Raw genomic sequence first — 8,295 nt, forward strand, 5'->3', positions numbered from 1 at the left:
GTAACAGCCCTGGGGCAGATAATTCGAGTAAATATTACAATTTGTACTACAGAATAACAAAGATTGAATTTTAGCATTTACTCTATTCAATTACATAATATTTGAACCTAATTTGAGTACTTGTAATTTATTGTTAATTTCATCAGTCAAATATGTTACAGTTGGGCAAAAAGAGCCCAAGATCAGGACCATCTCTTTGGAGGAGCATTAGCAATCAGTGCAAATAACTCTCTGGAGAGAGCTGTCTGACAGTTCAATCAAAGTAGAAGACTTTATTGAAATAGGTCACTGCGTTGTGTCCGAGTGGCAGAAAAAGAAATCATTGAACACAACGAGAAACGCCAACATTAAGGTATCGTATAATTTAAGTTTTAAAAATGTTGAATAACTGAATTGGTAACAATCTACACAGAAGTTTCATTTAAAAAAGCAAGATCACATCTTTTGGACAAATCTTATGTGCAAAACACATCTGCAAGGAATTGTTTTAGAAAGTGTGTATTTCCTACTCTAGTTTCTAGTTACAGAGCATGTTGCAATTTTCACAATTGACTGACTGATAATAAATTTCAGAGAACTGTGATGAACCTGTTTACTTTCTTATTACTTAACTGCTGTAGCCTATAATGCAGTTTTCAATTGGAACCTGTATCTCATAATATCATATCAAATTTTTCAGTGTTGCATTTCGCAAAATTTTAATCTGGGGGGCCGTTGATGCTCTTGCTATTCAAGATGAAGAAGTGGAGATGTGTGCAAGGGATGAAATGACAGGATTGAAGGACATTAAGTTCGAACTTTCTTTGGACTGGGCCTTAGGAAAGAGGAATTTCCAGAAGGAACTGCTGACCTCGAAGAATACCTTATCACAAAGCTGTCATTCAAGGTACAAGCAAAGGTATCTGGAGCTAATGTCCACTCTTTTGATATTATTGACATGTAGATTTTATCATTATATTAATTTAAAAATCTAGAAGAAATGATATACTTGTCTTATCTTTTTACAAAATTGAATTAATTTTTAACAAACAAAAAAAGAAATGTATAGGTTTTAAAATACGACTAGTTACAGACTACATGTATATATAACGTTTTTATACGATGTTTGTACTGGTACAATATTAAAATTCGCCGGTCAAATGACACGCTCGAATAAACAAAAACAGAAAAATAAGACGGTCAACGTGAGTGGTGAGAGATCGCAAAAGGTTCACATGAGTAATCCTCAAACCTCTGTTGTCCCAAGTCTCCATGGTATGGAATCTATGATAAACAGCAGTATTTATAACAGGCACAGCATTCCACGCCTAATACTGCAACGATGCAGCAAAACAGTAGTGTTATGTGTAACTCTTTTACCTCCTATGGGCCCCAAGGTCCCCAAAGTCAATTTGCTGGATTTCTATTGCCAATACCTGGCCAACAACAACAACCACAAAACATAGATATCATGCAAGCCCTTAGGTCCATGTCAAGAAATATTGATCAAATGTTTGCTAAACTTAACAAACTTGATACCATTGAAAAAAGACTCACTGATCTGGAACGGAATTCCACGAGTGTAAATACAGAACTAAAAGAAATGAAGGTGAAGGTCGATGGAATTGAGAGCAGTATGTCATTCATCAATAAACAGTATGAGGACCAAAGGAATGAAATCTCGGATATCACAAAAAAGTCTCAGATATTAAGAATGCTAACAATACCATGATGAAGGAACTGAATTCTATGAGATCAGATTTTGAGAACCTAAATGAACGCCACCTTGACCACTAGATGCGATCGATGAGGGACAACCTGATATTTGAAGGGATTCTTTAAACCCAAGAAGAAAATACGGAAGAAATCCTGAAGGAGTTTCTCAAGTCAGAGATGAATATAACCTCAGTTCCACAGAGTTCACAGAATAGGAAGGAAAACCCAGGGCCGTCCCCGACCAATTGTAGCAAAGTTTGTACGAAATGAATTCATCGATCATAATTATGTTGTTATTCTTAGCCTTTATGTTATGATATTCTTTTGTCGATCTGTCTTTTGTTTCATTTTGACTGTATGCCAACATTATGATGTCAATAAGCAGAAGTGAATTTAATGAAAAAATATTTTTTTTAGCTGCTTGATTGAGAGAAGGAGATTGATGACAGTACCTTTATTGAATTATCAAAAGACGTGGAGCCATCAATCATCAATGACAACATCAGGTCAACTTGTGAAAAAACCAAAGGAGGTTTGTTTGTGTCCAATATCCTACTCACATGATAATGTAGCTTATTAAACAGCATCAGTTTGATTACTGTACTCATCCATCTTTCCCCATAATAGCTACTGTACACGTACTGAACATGTATGTTGAAAACCTTTTTAGGATATTGATTAAACTTGATCATGTATAATTAATTTACTTGAATAACAGAACTTGAATATTCCACAAATTTCAGTTCCTGTAAACCTTTTCATTGATGACACCTCTACAACTGTCAGTAAAAGATGGCAACCAATGCATTGTGCCCAAATGCAATTAGCAGGTACACAAATTAAAAACCAATATCTATTAGAAAAAGTTTCATCTAGCCCACCTGAATCGAATGATAAAGTGAGTTTTACTGATCACAAGTTACCTGTCTATCAAGAAGGGTTCAAAGTTTAATGCAAAAATAATTACAGAGAAATATTTCAGAAATAAACAGCAATGTTAAAATGTTCACTGGGATATGAACTTCGTTGGTCACGTCATCAAATCCTGTGAAGTCCAAAGGGCTTCTTAGAAGATTTGATCACAATATACCAACCAAGTTCATATCCTAGAGAACATTTTACATTGCTGTTGAATATTACTTAAACATGTATGTATTTGCATTTGAGAATGGCAAATCGTTCGGAATCATTAATGGTGTTTTTACGTTAACAATATTGCATGTGCGGTAATCATTGTGACGTCATTAAAACATTGAACCCCGGACAAGCAGTATTGGGTCCCCAGAACATTTCTTTTATTTGTTGCCTGTGTTTTATATATATGATCACGTACATTAATCCGACAATAATTATGATATATACAAATGCAGACTTCGCCTCAGCAATATAACATATAAGTCGGCAATTAATCCATCTGTATAAATGAAATCGTTAGAAAAGATATAGATCAACATAATAGTTTTGATTGCAATATACTTTGGATAACTAAATTACTTTTTTTTCCATAAATTATACGTCATATTTATGAATAGTTCTTTTTAATTGCTAAAATGTCCCTAGATTGACCAAACTTTGAGAGTATCAAAGGTCTAACTCTTATTACATTGAAACTACTTTACTTAAATGTCACCGGCAATAAACATTGAACTTAGATTTTTAGGTGAAAAATAGTAGATTGTACCTTAAATAAGGTGTTTACAAGTTGCCAGCGCGGTATCTCGACTACACGCGGTATGAATAACCTGTACAAACTCGAAAGGTATCAAAAAATAGAAAGAGGAGGTGTGTCTGATTTGGAGCGATCTGATTGGTCGTTTAACCTGTGACGTCATATCTACCATAACCTAAACTAGACAATCGTGAACGAAGGCGAAAACAGCGTTAATTTTATCGTTATCATGGCTGGAATCGACGTGAACCCCGACGGAATCCAGTTTATAGTTCAACCTTACCAGTTTGAGCCACATCGAGGACCAAAACAACCCCTGTCATCGTCAGAATCTTCAAGTGAGAGCGACTCTGAGCGAGATTCTGACATCGACGCTGTTGCGACTGATGAATGGTATGTATTGTTTCTAATTTATTTATTCGGCAAGAAACTTTAGAATAATAATACATTTAATTAAAACCTTTTATTGACTTAAACAAAAATAAATAAATCGGTTAAATGAATCAATGTAAAGGAGCTATTCTTAATCCCATTTTTGGTCCACATTTCGCAAAAATTCCCAATTGAAAGTTGAATTTAATTTCAAAGTACAATCAAAGATCAAAGATCTATTTAATAAGTCCATGGTTGTATTTGTTTTGACAGTAATAAAACTGATAGTTTACATGCTCAAGCTAGTTAATTACTTTAATTATACCAACCACTTGCTTAAGATAGATACGCTGATTGTATAATTATGGACTAATTATATTTGATAAAAAAACGGACGGAGAAATGTGCAGTTGGAAGTGGCTACAAAGAAATAAAATTATTACATACCGCCAATTTTGTTTGTATGTGTTTTGAATATTGTCAATTGTTTTTAGTTATGAATTAGTTGCAAAATTGGTCAGAAAAAATAATTACCGAACTTTAACAACTGTAACGCAAAGTCACACCAACTCATACAAATTGTTTTAAGAACATTGCACATTTGTTAAAAAAATTAAAACATTTTGTGTAATTTTGTGTCTCAACCATTTTACTGTTTTCTTAATTTTTTTTTTAATTTTTATTTTTTAGGTGCATCTGTAATAACTGCGTTGCTACAATGTATGCTTACTGCAACAGAGAGAGGATGCTGCCAGAGCTTTGCAGTTTTCCAGCCAAAACTAGATGAAGCCAGGATAACCTGCATCGCAATGCATGAAGCCTTACAAGTCAACTGCTTGAATCACCACGTCCTTGAGCTCTCCTTCTACGAGTACCTAGATTACAATGGGCCTATTGGAGATGAAGAACCAGTCCATGAGTAAGTTTGATATTTACTGATTGTCAGTATAGAAGATATCTCAGTATAGTTTTTGGTAAATGATAAGTAATATTTCCAAGAAAAATGTTCTATAATGATTTTACAACAAGAATCTATATTTGTTAAACTTATTCAATGTCATTGTGTTTTTTCAGACTCTATCGGAACATCGCATATCGCAGATACACCAGATGGTTGTGGCATCGCCTGGGGGAAAAGACTAGGAAGGTTATACCCTCATGTGTAGTGAGTGCCATTTGCAACAGATTTCCATCTGACGAGTACACAGGATTTAGGTATCCTAGAGACTACTGAGAAAGAAGAATTCATCGTAAAAGACCAAGAAAGAAGAAATGTGATATATCTCAATTGATTTATTTTGTTCTGAACAATATTAACTATTGACTACAATATGTTTGTGCATAAAAACCTAAGTATATCAGGACATTCAAAATGTCTATATGCATCAGTTGTTTATTTAAATAAATATGAAAAACATCAATCTTGTTGTAGTTATATATATGTAAATACATAATATTGATTTCTATATAAACATATATAGACAATTAAAGGAAAAATACCCGGTACTGCATCTTATTGAACCAGATGGCATTTACAGACATATACAATGTAAGACATACAAGTTTGCAAACAGGTCAATGGTTTATAAAACTACAGATATTTACATCACTTAAGTATCACTCGTCAATGTTTTCACTGTTTCTGATGTCAGCGGTTGAAACGTGTCCGGTATCTCCTCACTGCTTCACCTTTGTCTACTCAATTCCCAAAAGCAGCCATAGGTGGTGGGCATTCCTGACGGAAGGTCTCTTGTGCAACTTTATATGAGGGATATCTTCTCCTTAATCCAAAGATTTCCTCCATCAATCTGTCCACATACTCTAAAAAAAAACATAAAATAAATTACAGAAAATATTTATTACGCAAAACTTATTTCATCTTTTTGTCAAAGATTACCTTTTCAGTGTCTATGTGAGAATTACATAGAATTTTTTTATATGAATGGTTTTTTTTTCATAATGAAACAACTATTACTATAATTCAATGCAACAATAATTACCATATGAGCAGGTATCCATCACAGCTTTTAGGGTGTGGCCCCCTTCTTTGCCTTTGGATAAGCCATCTTTCAACGTAGATCACCACCTCTTGTAATTGCCTGCCTTCTTTCGGTGTTTTCATTTTGATGAATAGCAGCCAGTAGTACTATAAAAATAATATAAGTTAAGATTGAGGATACAAAACACTTTTCTTCTGGATAATAGAGTATAGACTAAGATATGAGACCAATGAGATAATGTGTAATGGTTCAACTTACAATAACTAAGAGCAGCTTTGTAATTTTTATAAGAATATAGATGGAAGAAATTTACCTTGCAACAGGACAACCGATTATCACTGTATTTTCCAAAAGATATACAATCTGAACCCCAAGAAACATATATAATATATTTATTTTATGCCTATATTTATATTTATTTTGAAAATGATAGTTGGTCATTGGACGAAAGCTGTTCCTCCTAGCATGGTTGGGATGATGGCATTGATGGATGTCCCTCGCTATGCCGGAGAATGGCCGCAGATAGGCCAGATACTATCATATCAGGGAGAGGAGGACACCATCCATTGGTATGGCGGGAGCAAAACGTCTTCGTGGATTCCTTGCAAAAGAAGCGTGCCAGGAGAGTGAGAAAGAACAGACTTGGTAGAAAAATGTTTAACGTCGCAAATAATATCTACATATACGCTTACAGGGTCTGGAAGAATTCCAAAAAATATCAAAGAAATTGTTGAAAACTATCATAATTAAATTAAATATAAGAATTTCAGGTATATGTTTGGCCCTTCCGTTCAGTCCCGGTATTATTTATGATGAATTTTATTATTATATTACATGTTATTGATTCTAAACCATTGTAACCGGAGTGTTATCAACCGGATGCGGTAATTTGGTCGCTTCAATCCCAATATATGTATTGATTAATTAATTCCATAACATTATAATATTACATGTATTTTAGACATATTATGACTTCATCAAATGAAATTGGTTTTTTATGCATCGGGGGCGATAATCTGGTCGCTCCACTGCTGTTCACTCATCATTTAACTTTTAATATGCAATTAAATCTTTAAATGCTAATGTTACTAAACCAAAAAAGTTTTAAATGTGTTTTTTATATTTTGAAGAGTAATGGTATAACAATTAATAATAAAGCGTTGCATCATCATCAATTTTTCTTTTCAAATTTAATTGTTTTGATTTTATCCACGTGAGAGATTAATGAAAGTTCTTCATGCTTCATACTTCATAATTGCTGAGTATGGTGATGGGTGGCCATCCTGCACCAAATAAATCAAAACAAAAACCTTCCATATCGATCACAGAGAATAAAATATTATTTTTAACCTAGAAATATTTGATAGAGAGGGGGAAAGAAAAAAAGGGTAGAGAGAAAAGGAGAGAAATAGATAATACTAGACCAAGTATTTGCATACATTGTAACTTCTCAGTAGGCGCCGCTTAATGTGTCAAAACCATGCTTTAAGTGAAAGAGGTAGGCCTAGAAGCTTTTTAGAGGCGTTAACTCCAGAAAAGTTTCAACGTATTATGTTTTGACTTACATTTGTCCAATCAGATCGCAGTAAGGCGGAGTTATGACATTTTCGCTTTCGATTTTTACTTAATATGTGTAATTTTACACAATATATATTTCCAGAGGTAAAAGAAACTCGTATAAACTATATGCAATCGCTATACATGTAAATATAAAATCTATTCCTAAATACAATAATGTACATACAATAATGTACGATATAATGTCTTTTCATAAAATACAAGGATGTTGATAATAAATCTTTTCCTAAAATAAATAATAGAATATAAATTGTTTCGACACAATCGTAGCTAAACAAAGATTATGCGAGAAATTCAGGCCAAGAAACTTAATTAACCGATTATCTGATTAAAGGGTCTGAAAGATGGAGACCGGTTATAAAAAACATTAATTGGTTTTGTCGTATGAAAAGAAAAATTCAGTAGCACAATCTAGAACCCCCAGTGTCCATAGTGCTTGGATTAGCTGGTTAGTGACCCATACACAAAAGCACAAAAGCGCACACCATGCAGTTATGTTACAAAGCATACTACAGAGGGTGTTTAAGGATCAGAGGGTGCATATACTACAGAAAAGTGAGCTGAAGATAAACAGATTAAGAAAAATTTAATTCAAAATGGAAATGTTGGAGTTTTGTGAAGTGCGTGTAATATACAGTATCTATAGGAGTGACATATAGAAGGCACATTTAGCGTAGTTATATAATAAAGGCATAAATTATTACACTGAAAACATCCATTTACACCATTATACATGAACATGTAATAGTGTGTAATGGTGCATGGTATAGATATATATTGTGCATATATTATGCATGCTACAAGTTATAATTACAAACATGTAAAATTTATTCACATTGTAACAGTTTGAAAGTGACCTATAGGTCAGATGGGCCGGGTGTATTGATGTTATATTTGTAAAATGAATTTTGTAATCATGCTATATACACATGTCACTATAATAAATTATTTACTTATTTACTTACTTACAATCAAGTACAA

The 8,295-nt window shown here is 33.4% G+C and overlaps 1 pseudogene; it reads left to right on the forward strand.

Annotated features, from left to right (window-relative positions):
- The first annotated feature begins 2,825 nt into the window (after positions 1-2,825).
- On the forward strand, positions 2,826-4,970 carry LOC128172752 (P2X purinoceptor 7-like; annotated as a pseudogene).
- Positions 4,971-8,295: the final 3,325 nt, after the last annotated feature.

This window comes from Crassostrea angulata, chromosome 2, assembly GCF_025612915.1.
Source record: "Crassostrea angulata isolate pt1a10 chromosome 2, ASM2561291v2, whole genome shotgun sequence".
NCBI classification, from domain to species: Eukaryota; Metazoa; Mollusca; class Bivalvia; order Ostreida; family Ostreidae; genus Magallana; species Magallana angulata.